Source organism: Papilio xuthus, unplaced genomic scaffold (genome assembly GCF_000836235.2).
Source record: "Papilio xuthus unplaced genomic scaffold, Pxut_1.1 DF826933.1, whole genome shotgun sequence".
In the NCBI taxonomy this organism is placed as follows: domain Eukaryota; kingdom Metazoa; phylum Arthropoda; class Insecta; order Lepidoptera; family Papilionidae; genus Papilio; species Papilio xuthus.
The window spans coordinates 274,962-289,433 of record NW_013531716.1 but is presented as its reverse complement, the minus strand read 5'-3'; the positions used below and the strand labels follow the sequence as shown (position 1 = coordinate 289,433).

General features: G+C 34.2%; 1 protein-coding gene across 2 annotated transcripts in view; it reads left to right on the top strand.

Annotated features, from left to right (window-relative positions):
* Nucleotides 1-14,472, top strand: part of form3 (FH2 domain-containing protein formin 3) — a 44,342-nt gene that overhangs the window by 10,259 nt on the left and 19,611 nt on the right. For both annotated transcript variants that reach the window (XM_013318046.1, XM_013318045.1), the window contains exon 2: nucleotides 14,325-14,355. The gene's annotated coding sequence lies outside the window, so the exon portion shown is untranslated. The remainder of the gene's footprint in view (nucleotides 1-14,324; nucleotides 14,356-14,472) is intronic.

The window sequence follows — 14,472 nt, the reverse complement described above, 5'->3', positions numbered from 1 at the left end:
ATTGATATAATATAATCGTGCTATAACTTTGACTAGCATTTCTATCACAAACGAGTTGTTGCAAAAACTTTTAGACTTGTTTTAGGTGTCAAACGACATACCCACTGAGGTGTGGTTTCTGATTTAATTAAAATACATACACTAGTTTATTTATCTAATAATAACTATACTAATGTTGGATTCTGAGACTAAAATATATGTATTAAACATATCTACAAAGATACAACAGAGATAACAATATGTTTTAAATGAGGATTTTGTTCTCAGAAACCCACGGTTAATCGTATAAGGTTTTAAAAATAATATTACATGTAAAAAAAATTAAAAGCTATCCTTTTTTCTTTGTGATACAATTATTTTGTTTATTCGTTTTACCTTTTACTAAAATATCAATATCTATATTCTAATAAAAAAAATTCGTCAGTGTACAAATTCAATTAAGTTTGAAGAAACAATTTGTTAGTAAAAAAAACCTATTCATGGTGATCTTTTTAAAGGCAAAAAAATATATATATTTAAAGTTTCTAAAATCTACTTTCTTAACCGGAAATGCACTGAAAAGTTTCTATGGCGAATTTTAATTAAATCAATCAAGGTTCCACTCTCGTTTGGCCGCGGGCGATGACGATGAGGTCTTCTCACTCTAGTAGCGATGGGTAAGTGATTTCATCAGAATGATCCACATCCGTTCTCGTCGAATATGTTTACACTACTTCATTGACGCCTTTGCTTAAAGTTGTTGACACATGTAGCGTGAAAAATTAAATTAATGTGTCGAATGAACTGTTGGTATATTACTCGATATGTTTAATGATTTGTGCCTACATCCTAAATCTCTGTTGGAATTAAATAATTTATCTTAATAATATTATAAATGCGAATGTTTTGATGGATGGATGGATATTCGTTTGAAGGTCGGCTCCAGAACGGCTGAACGGATCTCGATTAAATTTGGCATAGATATAAAACATAGGCCGGAAGAACACATAGGCTAGTATGTTTTTTTTTAATTCCGCGCGTACGGACTCGCGGGCGACAGCTAGTTAAACTATATTTACGAGTATCTTGCATACTTATTACTAATTAAGCTTTAAATTTGTGATAGGTATTTTAATTGAAAGAAAGTCCTATTAACTGAACATGCTTGCTCTCGTTGTACCAACAGTTTTATGCCGCACGCAAAAACTGACCCAGATGATGTCCGCAGCCAGTGAAGGTGAATGACATTGCTCTGTGCTTGCTCTCCACTGGTCCATACTTGAGGACTTTTCATTTCATTTGTACATCACTCATTTTACTATCACTTAGATCTAATCCTAACCTATTTCTCGTAGAGTCTTTGCAAAATTAGACTGGTTCTAGGACACTCCTAACCTTCCTTCTCCAACTTGTCAACCATCCTCCTATCCCACCACTCGACGGATCTTCCGTGGAATATTTTTATGACATATTTGCAACTTTTCCCTACGTCTGCAAATAGCAGGCGTGAATGTTTACATACTGAGCTATGCCCCGAGTAATAAGACACATGACAGCAATTAACATGTCCGCGCCTGTCACTTATGTACCCTCTGCTCACAATTTATAGTGAATCCTATCCGTTATGGTGATTAACTAAGATGTTTTAGATCTTCCAATTTATTGTCTTGTTGTTCAGAGTTATAGAAATAGCAGAGTCGGTAGTACTAGACATACGTTATAACTAAACTCAAACGCGACAAAAAGTGTGCGGCAAAAAATTTTTGAGATTTTGTTTTAATTCCGATAGATGTCGCTATTTAAAAAGTTTTCGACTTTTCTATCCGTCTAGCAGTTACGACAATTTATTTTGGGAGATGGTAAACACTTCATAAAACCACCTGGGTTTTATTTGTCCATTATGACCTGAAAAAGTTAATTTGAAACGCGTCATATTAGAAGCAGTAATATAATAAATCTTTCGGCGGTGTGAGTGCATTAATTCGGACATCGGACTTAAATACGACAAGGAAGTCATCATTGTAGCAAGGAATCTCAGCCACGCCAAACTGTGCTCAATTGCTAATAACAATTAAGGTCAATTTGTGTATTCAAGCTTAATCAATTCGACCCAAGCAATCCCCGTCGTGTCTGACTCGGCCCTAAATATGTTGTGTGTAACACTCGTCATAGAGTAGACGGTGAAATTATGTAGACTGGTCACCTATTTTGATAAGCTTTGATCTTATAACATCCTTGTATTTATATTGATCACATGCTAGCCTTCGATTTTGACTGTCGAAACATCTGTATAATAACATGTTATAACATCTGTTTTTTTCCGAAGAGAATGAGAATAAGAAGTGTTTTTGATGACGGAAGTGAAAATGCCAATTGAGTTGTACCGCTATAAAATAAGTTCAGTGTAACAAGACGGAGAAATAGTGCGTGTCGCTTCTGGTTCATGCGTTTAGTCTATGTCAGATTTGAGTTAATATGCATGAGCATTGCCGATCATACCGGGATGACGAATTGTATTGAAGATTGTAATCTTATGAAGATGTAAGTAGGCACGGACGCGCCCTCTACCAGCAACTCGTTACTGACGGAGCAGTTTTCTTTGAAGAAACGACTAAACAGAACTATTGCTGATGTGTTTTAAGATTATTTAAAAATGTATATGGTCGCATGTTGCTTCAATTGAGAGGTTATAGGAAAGAAGTATTGTTCTAACTCCATAAATGAAGATTTAAGTTAATAATTTATGTGTATTTTAAATATAAGTATGTAAATTTGGGGTTTATAATCGACCAAACTAATAAACATTTATTTTTACTTTACTATGGATCAAGGTTGCTTTAAAACATCAGCTGTGTAAACCAAACCACCCCCTGGCAATATGATACTAAATCTCTCGCCACAAAAATAAAGTGTTTAGGAGTTAATACATCCGGTCGAGGATCGTGACATTTTCTGTTAAGCATTGAATTATTTTACGAACTTCCGACGTATAACCGCAAACTAGTTGGTTAAACTTAACAATGCCTCTTTATTCTAATAACCGTGGGTTTCTGAGACCATTGCATATGTATAAAATATATCTGTTTCATTATCTTTGACATAACAGAGACAACATATGTTTAAACGGAGATTTTGATCTCTGAAATCCACGGTTAGTTAAACTTTTGAAAAAAATATTTTATTAATATTCAATAATTTAAGCCGTACTATAATTTGCGTTCAAACAATTGTTAATTTCTTTAATATTAGTATGTTTTATTTTAATTATTCGTATAAAATTAATGCATTTTTTATATTTTGGTAGTCAATACTATTATTGATAAAGAGTTCAACAATTGAATGAATCAAGAGACAGTGTAATTTATATTATTACTAAATGCAAAAGAAACAAAGAGTAAATGTTCCCGCGCTGCGCCCGACCGGCGGCCGTCGGATTTCGTTGCAGTTTATTTATACAAGTGGGTCATCTCCAGACTTCAGCTGGAGTTAACTCGGACCTTATACATTTATCATTCGCAAGTTAATAAATAAGACAATTGAAGTAAATGATTACAGTTAACGGAATTTTAGTGTTCTTTTATTTATTTAAGTTTAATGATAAAAAATCTATTTGTAACATTTATTATGCAAAAATTTACACAAAGGGAGGATTTATTACAACTATGGTAAAATATTATCCACAAAATGTAAGTACAGATAGCCATCCATTTTTGAACAATTGAACTCACATTAAATATATTCTAAAATGGTCGCTAGCTAAGTCTCTACGTGACCTCCAGTAATATTTGTCAACTTGCGAAATAAACATATAAGTTAATTCAGTATATATCGTCTGTCTACTTAGTGTCAGCGTGGCTACTTCAGTGATTAGACGAGCTAGTCAGCCTTCAATTATTGCTCAATACGTTTACAAACCTTAAATTATTAGAATTACTTGAAAAGATAAAATTTGTTGTAAAAATCTTGTAAACGATCCCTTAATTTGAATGATAACGTATGTAACCTTAGAAATTAATTATGCAATTAGTTTTTTAATTAATCGGAGATAAATTGACGGCTCAATAAAATTATCGTAAGGATTTTGCATTAGTGAAGGTCGTTTGTTATCTATTTATCATTCTTATCGTTTAAAAATTTTGCTATTATTACTTAGCTTTTGATATCATATATGTTTATAATTTTTTCGACATCTGAAGACCTTGCAAATACCACACACGTTTCAATTCTAAAAGGTAACCCAGATATTTTCATAACAATAACAAAAATGTAGACATCTTCTATGAAGCGTACTCTGCAATACATACCATATAAATCACTGTTGGGTCAAATATAAAAAAACAAAAGTATTCAGCTGCTGTGAACTATGAGTAATGTTTTAACACGATTCAATTGTTATCAAAGATATCGATTAACCTCGTCACCGATTCTCGATGAATAATCGAGCTTATTGCTACAGAGAAAGTCTCACGTACGCCATCAAAACATTCCTTTTTATCTAATCTGTAACATTAAAAAGTAAAAATAAATTAATCGTTATTGCACTAGATGATAATTTTTACACATATTTGATAAAGAACCAGTCTATCGAACTTTTATCGCTATCTAATTATTGTACGATAAAAATTAAGTGTATTTTCTAGAAGTATAAACAATACGATCTGTCTATTGAATATAGTAAAACAGAGAAGTGATACATCTTTTTAACAGTGGTAGAGCCCGCTTTAACATCTTCGCACGAATTGGCCCGGCTCGCCCGGTGAAATACCACGACCACACAGAAGACAGGCGTCAAGTGGAAGCAATTCCGCGTTTCATCTGATGAGTGTGCGTCCCGGAGGCCTAATTTAGTCCTCTTTCCCTTCCCACCTTTTTTCTTATAAGGAAAGGATGCGAAGTGGAAGTGGACTTTCTGGATGAGAGGATGCATGGAAAGGGAATATATTTTATGTGCATCCTCTCCTCCGTCGATTAAAGGTAAGCAACGCATATGCAATTGCGTATGTCTATGGGCAACGGTCACTACGCTATATCAGCGATTTCAGGTGGCCGCTCGCTCGTTTGCCACCTTATGATATAAAAAAATCTCTGTACGTCAGAGGGTCGAAAATTTTGGAAACCACTCAAAAAATTTCGACGATAGATGGCGTTACTTGTAATATCGTTAGGTTAATTAACTCTTGGTTATTTTAATGTATGGATAGTAAGTTATATTATCTATACGATTGTTTAACGTGTTACAATGCAAATTGATTCGTCACTTGCAACATCAAGGATACATCTACGGTTAATAATAACTAAACATCGTGCGAAGCATACAAATGGTAATGCAAATATTTAACAAAAGTGTTTTGCAGTTGTCATACATCATGCAAAACGAGAACTGCCGCGGAAATGTCACCTAAGTGTTGTCACTAAAGCAATCGTGACTGTTTTACTTGAATTAAGGGCCGTTTTCACCACGTATTGGACAGTCGAATCCGCAACAAATCGTTAACTTCCAGACGTTAGCTAGTTCGCACTAGGATAGTATTTTAGTCCAGTAGCGGGTAATTAAAAGTGTTTGAACAACGAAAATTTAGTCAATCAATATGTTTAGTTGCTTAATGACTCGAGTAAAATACTAACCTGATGCGAACAAGCCATTAGCGCGGTGTGTGGTAGCTGGTTGTCCAGGTTCGTCGATTGTTTGCGTCCGTCGTAAAATCACTCTGTGGAAACGAACCTTAACTAGATGTACTTGCATAACTCCACAGTCAATTACATTTGAACCTTCCCTTCCAAGCCCTGTATTTGTGTTAGTAATTTCCCCACAGCTCTTTGAAATCTGGTTTACAAACCAATACAAAGTGAACTTTCATTACTCAAGGAGTTATTTGTGCTAACAATAATATAAAAGGTCTATTCAATTTGGACACTTTGTCCAAATATATCTAGTAAATGTGATTTTAAACAGCAGCGACTGAGATGTGTCTTAATTTCCTGAAATAAACAAATTCATACTTTACAATTGGGACTTCGAACTCAAACTCGAAAAAAAAACTAATATTGAAAAGAGAGAATATACAAAGACTATTTATTTATTTTTTAGGAGAAGGGGGCAAACGAGCAACGAACCGCCTCATATTATTTGATTCGACGCCCATGGACATCCGCAACGCCAGAGGAACCGCAGATGCGTTACCGGCCTTATGCTATGATTTTTAATTTCTATAACTTTTTACACTTTTAAATTCAGTTCATTTTTATTTTTTTATATCATAAGGCGGCAAACGAGCGAGCGGCCACCTGATAGCGCCGAAATAGCGAAGTGACCGTTGCCCATAGACATACGCAATTGTATATGCGTTGCCTACCTTTAATCGACAAAGGAGAGGATGCACAGAAAAAATATTTCCCTTCCCATGCATCCTGTCATCCGAAAAGTCTACTTCCACTTCTCATCCTTTCCTTATAAGAAGAAGGGTGGGAAGGGAAAGAGGATTAAATTAGGCCTCCGGGAAGCACACTCATCAGACGAAACGCGGATTTGCTTCCACTTCACGCCTGTCTTCTGTGTGGTCGTGGTATTTCAATTTCATTTCAACACTTTTACGTTGTTGTTTGATTTGTGTTTAAACTTTTCATAAACTTACGTAACAGTGAACATGCACCACTTTAATTATGACCTTGATAGTAAATTCTCAATTAGTCACAGCAGCCTTGAGAGATACAGTAACAACTGGTAACTCCGGCATTGAGATTGTATTGGGATCATGTCACTGTCAGCGGACTCGAACCTCGACCCGTTCCGTTCGGCTGCCGTGCGTTACTTACACAACGCACCACATGGGGTCGGTAGGCTTAATAAAATTCAAGGTTACTGTTACGTTAATATATACCGGCGTGTTGTTGTTGGGTAACAATTAAAATTCGCTTAATTGAATGAATATTATAAATGCAAAGGTTTAGTTAGATGGAAGGATGTCTGTTAGAAGGTTTCTCCAGAACGGCCGTATCTCGCTTAAATTTGGCATAGATGTAGAACATAGCTTAAAGGACCGCTGGCAGGCAGTCAATAAATAAAAAACAAACTTTGTCTTTCCCTCTGTGACTTCAAACTACTAGTTAGATAGTGATAAATTTTTGGCGCGAGATTCTGAAGACGCCAGAAAGAGTAGGCTTGTTTCTACTTAAGCTTTTTGCTTGCATTATCATTATATTATATTTGATGTTATTTAGATTGGTTAAACTTGCCGGGTTCAGGTAATTGTTAATCTATACTAGCTATCGTATACTTTAGATTCTCTTCTCAGTATCGCGGTAGTCATACCTTTCTTACTATGGCAATAGTTCACAGAATGTTATGCGAATGTTTCAAGGGGTCATCAATATTCTTGTGATATGCCGTAAAGATATATGACTGTCTGTCGTCAATTATTGCCTATTAATTTATAATTAGGCGCTTTGTATTCTAATAGTGTTCTATTTTATCGACTATTCTTTGAACACTGTATGTGTTATTTATGGCTATTAGTTTATATCGTATCGAGTGTCTTTTACGACCTCTAACCTGAAAGGACCTCAATCTTGTCTCAACTTCTTATTTCTTACTAAAATTAAAAGCGAATGTTTAGATGGATGAATGAATGGATGGTTGTTTATTTGTAGGTATCTCTGGAACGGCTAAAATTTTACACAAATGTAGGAAATAATCTGGAAGAACACATAGGCTACTCGTTAAATTATTTTTTATTCCTCGCAGACGGAGTCGCAGGCTACTGCTAGTAATATATAAAGCTAATATCTGTCCCTAATCTTCACCGAAGTAAGTACGCTATCCTAAGTGGGTCTCAATCATGTCCAATGATAGTTGTTCCACTCGATGTCTGACATCTCTCAAACAATTGACATGTTTGTTTAATTTGATTGTTTGTACAAGCTTATAGAGAACTTTTAAGTCATCGATAGAGGTCAATGATAAAGATACGACCAGTACTAAGTATGTTGAGTACACACTTTTACGTGGGTACTAAGGACAAGGCTTTTATATTTGACTATAATATATCTAGATAAAAGCGTGAGAACATATGAAGTTAAATAAGGGAAGATACGAACTCTGAATCCTTGATTATAGAGCTGTTAATTGGTTATTAAGGTTTCCCTTAATTTAAATTAAGTAGGGGAAATCAATACTGTGGTTACTACGATTAAATAACACGTTATGAGTCTTACTCTTGATTTCCCTTGATTGTCATCCCTGTCATTATCTTTGACAGGTCACTTTTATGACGTCCCAAAATCCTAGTAAATATGACCATGTCAAGAAATGTCTATAATTCAATTAGGTCAGCGCTCCCAGTGTAGCCGTATCTATAGTTGTGAAAGCTATGTCCGTCTGCGCAACTCGACCCGCCGCCGACCTTTGTCTTTGCTTTGACTATTGTTTATAAATATTGCTTGAAGTGAAACCGCGGTCAAATCTAACTAGGATATGCAATGTATATATTAAAAAGGTCACAAATAATATAGACTTATGTTTACATACGATTAAAATCTTGAAATTTAGTTCCAGACCATCCTAAGGTTAAGTTCGACTTCTTATACGAAGAGTTTTAATAAGTATAAACTTACTGTATACTTTTCTTATTAGACAGAGTAAAGTTGCTTACCGTGGGTTTCTGAGACCGAAATCTCCGCTACAAACAGGGATAGCAATATGTTTAATACGGAGATTTTCGTCTCAGAAACCAACGGTTAGTTAAAGTGTAGACTTCAAATTATTTAAAGAGGTGACAAAGCTAATAGAATTTAATTAACATACTGTTCCTACTTTTACATCTTCAATCTCTCAAACATCTTATACAAACTTCATACAACGAATTACTTTGAATGGAACAAAGAAATTCATTCAATTGAGATGGATCATTAAAAGTTCATCAACCGTATTGAATATGTGATATCGAGTTACATTGCCGATTTACTTCGGGTCCGACGGCGCGGCGTGTACCGAGCGTGACGTGGACAGGAACCGCGCACTTGACCGTCACGCCCGCCGCTTCTATTGCAGGGCTGACAAAAAACCTTTCATGTTTTTAAAGATATTTAAATACATATGGAGCATAATTAAATAATAAATAATTTAAAACAAAAGACATTATGAATCTTATGTTAGTATTACCGCATAATCCTGAACTTTTGATCCTTACAAGATTAAGAATTATTACAAAATACTGTTTGATCTTTTGAAATCTTTACAAATGTGTCGCTTATTAATGAATATTCATTGTCTATCTCACATTTATTGTGTAACTGACAAACTACCGAATACTGGCATTTTCATCTGATACAAAATAAAAACAAGTATTTTTTTTATATATCTACTATCTTACTTTTCCTGATATTTTAGAAAGAAAAAGCTACGTCACTGGTGACTGGTGGCTATAGATCAGTGGCAGCCCTAAGCACTGGGGTCAGCGTGCACTAAATGCATTTGGTGACGAATGACGCGTGACGCCCGTCATAGTGTGTCACGCCCTTATTTGTATCATTTATTCTAGTATATCATTCATTTAATTTATATAATAGTTAAGTTACATATTTTGTAACAAACATTAGGAAAGAGAAATTAACAATTTAAACTTATCGGTGATATCAAAGTTGACACAAATGCATTTAAAATGCTGGCTATAAGTGCAGTCATCAGATGGGCACCCACTCTGACATTAACACACAATCACTCGGCTGCCCAAAGACAGACGGACCGTCATCGAATTATGTGTTAATAAGCTACCACAATAAAACCATTGCACGGTTCGGAAACAGTTGCTATACCGAGCAAGTTGATTGTTCTGTCATCTTGTCTTTGTTATTCTAATAGTTTGTGATGGGGTTGAAATGAATGAGTGTGGGTTCAACACTGAATTATTAATTAGATTAATTAATATTACGTTACATGTTGTTAAGAAATTATAACATAATATTGTGCAATTAAAAATGTCTCATGTTGTTACAAAATGTAGTTGAAACCTCTCTGAAGTACTTCAGTACTAGACTGATTATTTTCGTATTTTTAATGCACTTCTCTACATTCAATTTAACTGTATCTTTCACGTTCAACCATTTGCGCAATTTCCTTAAATTTTATCCTCAGGTAATAATAATAATAATGACAATTTATCTATCTTTAATATCGCATACTCATGTCTATGCTCATTACGCGATTGCTCTGTACAGACAGAGAGACATGTAAACATCATCCAACATGTAAAATATTTTAGTGTTCCAATAGGTCAGAGTTTGCTTAGCGGCTCGTTAGACGTTACAAGGGATAGGATACCCGGACGAATACGGCAAAACTTTCTTTATGACTCTCAACCACTTGTAGAACATACTTCTTCCGGGCGAAGTTAAAAAATATTAATAAGTAACCTATGTGTTCTTTAAGACTACGTTCTAAAACTACGCCAAATTTCAGCGAGATACTTTCAAATATCCATCCATAATTACGTTTATAATATTAGTAAGATAAACTAAATTTAACGTTAACATTGGGAGCAAGTAACTTACTAATGTTTTTTACCCGACTGATAAAAGCTATACTTGACGACGACTATAGACGATTTCATAGTCGTTGCGTCTAAACCGATTTTATTCAATTGAAAGGTGACATTTGAATTTTTCCTGAAATATCATAGCGTCTAAAGTCGGATTTATGGATTGTTTAAAATATCTTATTATTTATAGTAATATATATGTTGAACTAAATTCCCCGTGCGCATTACAATGTAAAGTTCCTGGAAATGTCCTATTCCTAGCAGCTGCGACCTGCTTCTAATATCAGATTACATGCTTCTACATTGTAAATTATTATATTTATTTCAATAGAAAAATACAGAATTTATAAAAAAAAGTCGGCTGTTAGAGATGTATGGAAGACTAAAGAGGCATGCTAATGATGGCAACTTACAAGAAATACTGTTTAAATAGTGAAATGTTTTTCGAAATTTTAAATTGCTATAATTAAAAAAAGAATTTAAATTGTTTTCGAAAATATCAAAAATAAGTTACTATTCTACTAAGCGGTTCAAGTTTTCAAAAAAAGGTTCAAAATTAAAAAAAATATTTATAACTCTTGTCTTATTGCATCGTCTTCACGCTTAATATTTCCGTGTTCAAAGTGAGAGGTCGTCGGTCGCATTTCAAAGTTTTACAACACTTGGTTATCAACAAACCAGATAACGTGTAGTAAATGATAAGAATCCTTCTCATTCATTTTACGTAATATTATCTTGTTATTACAAACAAAGAGTTTGTAATACTGTTTTAAGACGACTGGCAAAATATGCTGAGATATATCCGCTAATGTTTATCACAATTATATTAATGACTTACCGATGTCGGAATTTTTTTAATCATTAATAAACCTTTTATATAAAACATATTGATATCTTAGTTTTGTACAAAGAGAACGAAAGAAAAACTGGAAACTTGTAATAAAACATAATCTTCTATTATCATTATTCTTTGCCCACAGCTTGACGTAAGCCTTTCTCAATGCTTTCCACAGAATACGGCCCTTAGGTCCAGTATAACGCATATGTAAAAAAAATCTAGGAATCGAACAAAAGAGTATTTTTCTTCCTAGAAAAACTTATAGTCATTTTCACAAAGTAGATATAACAGTAATTAAAACAAAACCAATAAGTTCTGGCATATTTTACACAAATATTCTTGCACGTAAAAAATATAACAAAGTCTAAAAAAGGACAAAAAATACAAAATTACAAAAAAGCAAAACTTGATTTAGTTTATGACATTACAGTTTGTTTCTAATGAAAAAGTTATGATTAAAAACCTGTTTTACAGTATAAGTTGTGGAATTAAATATATCAAAACTGGTTTTGTCTTCAAATAATCTGCCTTAAATTGAATTAATCAGGAAACAATGAACAGTGACTTTACTTCAGACATCGCGACGATTCGACCTTTCCTTTGTTTCGGTTTAGTTTGAATTCTTGAAGGTCGAGGAAATGTACATGTCGATAAACAATATCCGGCAAGAAAATTAACACAATTAAAAATTAATTAAAAAAAAAATACTATTGTCAAAATCTTTAGTGATGTACCTTGAATTAAAATCTAGTCTATAGATTCATCTCTAATCTTTAATTTATATGCAATTAAAAACAAAACCATTGTTAAATAACCTCGTTTAGTTACGTTTAAATAATTGTATTTCCAATACAATTAACTTGTGATCGCCAAGTCGTTTACATCTCATTAGGGTCATAAATTATCTAACACAACAATACGCAGACAGGCCGCTAGAGGTCGCCAACTTCGGGTCTGACCTACATGCTCATACGGTCAGATGGTACAAGGAAATAAAAAGCATGATTTAAATATTCTATGCACATAATTGAAGCACAAAAGTTTTCCTGTAAAGAAGAGAATAAGGGACCCACTTGAAATATACAATCATCCCTTACATTGTCTTTGAAAAAAAGAGAGACAGCAATATACCACATGACAGCATTCCAATCTCACAGTTAGACATATATTAAAAAGTAGAATTAACCACTTGAAGAAGTGATAAATATTTGTCGGATATCAGACAGGCAAAGATTAGTTATTATTTTTAAAAGTTAGAGCGTCTCTTACGAAGGCGTTTTAACTGTTCCACATCGCAAGAGATAGAGTTAAATTTTAAGAACTCACTGCCGCCCTCCGCTGGAATATGTACCTCAAGAATAAAACGAAATGTGTCAGAAAAATCGCCAACTCCGTACTAAAAACCCAAGGATTGATTTCAATTTGGTCACAATTACAAATACAAAAACAATTGAATTTAAATTACGATAAACCAAAATCTCTCTCACTCAAAAACAGTTGAATTCGAACCCTTTATTTGAATTGAGGTCAATGTTCTTTGTACTATATAAAGCAAGCAAATTAGATTCAAATATGGACTTGACCAAATTCATGCAAACGCAATTAGGATAAAGCCGGAAGCGCTGTCTCCTTGATGTTGTTTGCTCAGCCGACCTCCTAACGCAGTGTCGTGAAGGTCGATATAATTTTGCATATCGCGTCTTTCAGTGTACACAATGCCAACTTTAGGACGATATTTAAACACTACGAATGCAAGAAAATGTCTTGTATGAGTAAACGCATTTTACTTTTATAACAAGTTTTTTGTAAGTGATACTTTACCGTATAGATACGTTTTAAACAGGGATTTTAGTCTCAGAAACCCACGGTTAATCTTCCAAACAAAATATATCATTAGTACATAATTGAGGAAGAATTAACAAGTACTTATTGAAGTTACGTAAGTATTATATCATTAGAAAACACACGTGAGACCTTAGCATTGTATTATATAGGAAGAGCTGAGCCATTTCCTCGCAGCCTGTTTCCGCGTGCGTCTATTGCGCGGCGAAGTTTACAGGGCGATCGTCTCAAAGACAACAACAACCTTTTATGGAACCGCCTTCAGTACGTGACCACCTTAAAACATAGTGTATGAAAAACCTATGAAGAATTATACGCAAGCGTGGATTGTAATCTACTAAAAAAGTAATTAATTTACTTATTTGTACATTTCCTGGTTGTAATTACAACGATTTAAGATACGCAATTTTGGAATAACAACAGTACATGTAAATGTTTTTGTTAGTTACATTACAAAAAATAATAGTTTTTTACGGTTTAATCATGAATTTCAACTGTTTACACCTGTTTTGTTTGTTATCTCCTTTCAATCATAATTCACGAAACAGCATACTGAGATCCGACATAAAGTCAGGAATAACTTCAAACAATAGGTGACACATACTAATGTTTACCTAAATTAATTTAAAAAACATTCTGACATTTGTTTTTTTTTATCAATTGTCTAACAACCGCTTTTGTTGTAAGCCAAGTGTTTTAAATTACTTGTTCTATGTTATGCTAGGTTCACACGGGGGTAGAACAGTGACATAGTACAGGAGAATAGCGCAGTATTACTATTATTTAAACACACACCGACACAGTACTTTGGTAGTAAGTGGGAGTTCAAAGAATATCAGTACTGCATTGTTTATTGCTCTGCCACCCAGCATTCGTGTGTCACAGTTACTAATCTTCGCACATAATTTCTTCACTTTATCCTTCATACATCTAATTGTTATTTGATAGTGTCCAAGGTTTCTTACGACACGTCTCCGGTATTCGCAGATTCGCAGTAACGTATTGATTGCGTATGTTTTGCCGTGTCGTACGCGACGCGATTTACAAGCAGCTCCGCGATATCGGCGGAGATAAAAGCTTGATAATAGATACGTTTGTTGAATAAATTATGAGTGGATTTGTTTTGGTTGCAGGTGTCCTGATGGTACGCGCCGGTAGATAGCTGTAAGTACATCTGCACTTGTTTAACTTTGATAAGTATACTAATATAATGTTTCTTAAGTCTACAACTTAAGCAGCTTAAGTTGATGCGTGATTGTAACGAGAAGTTAGAAAGTTACA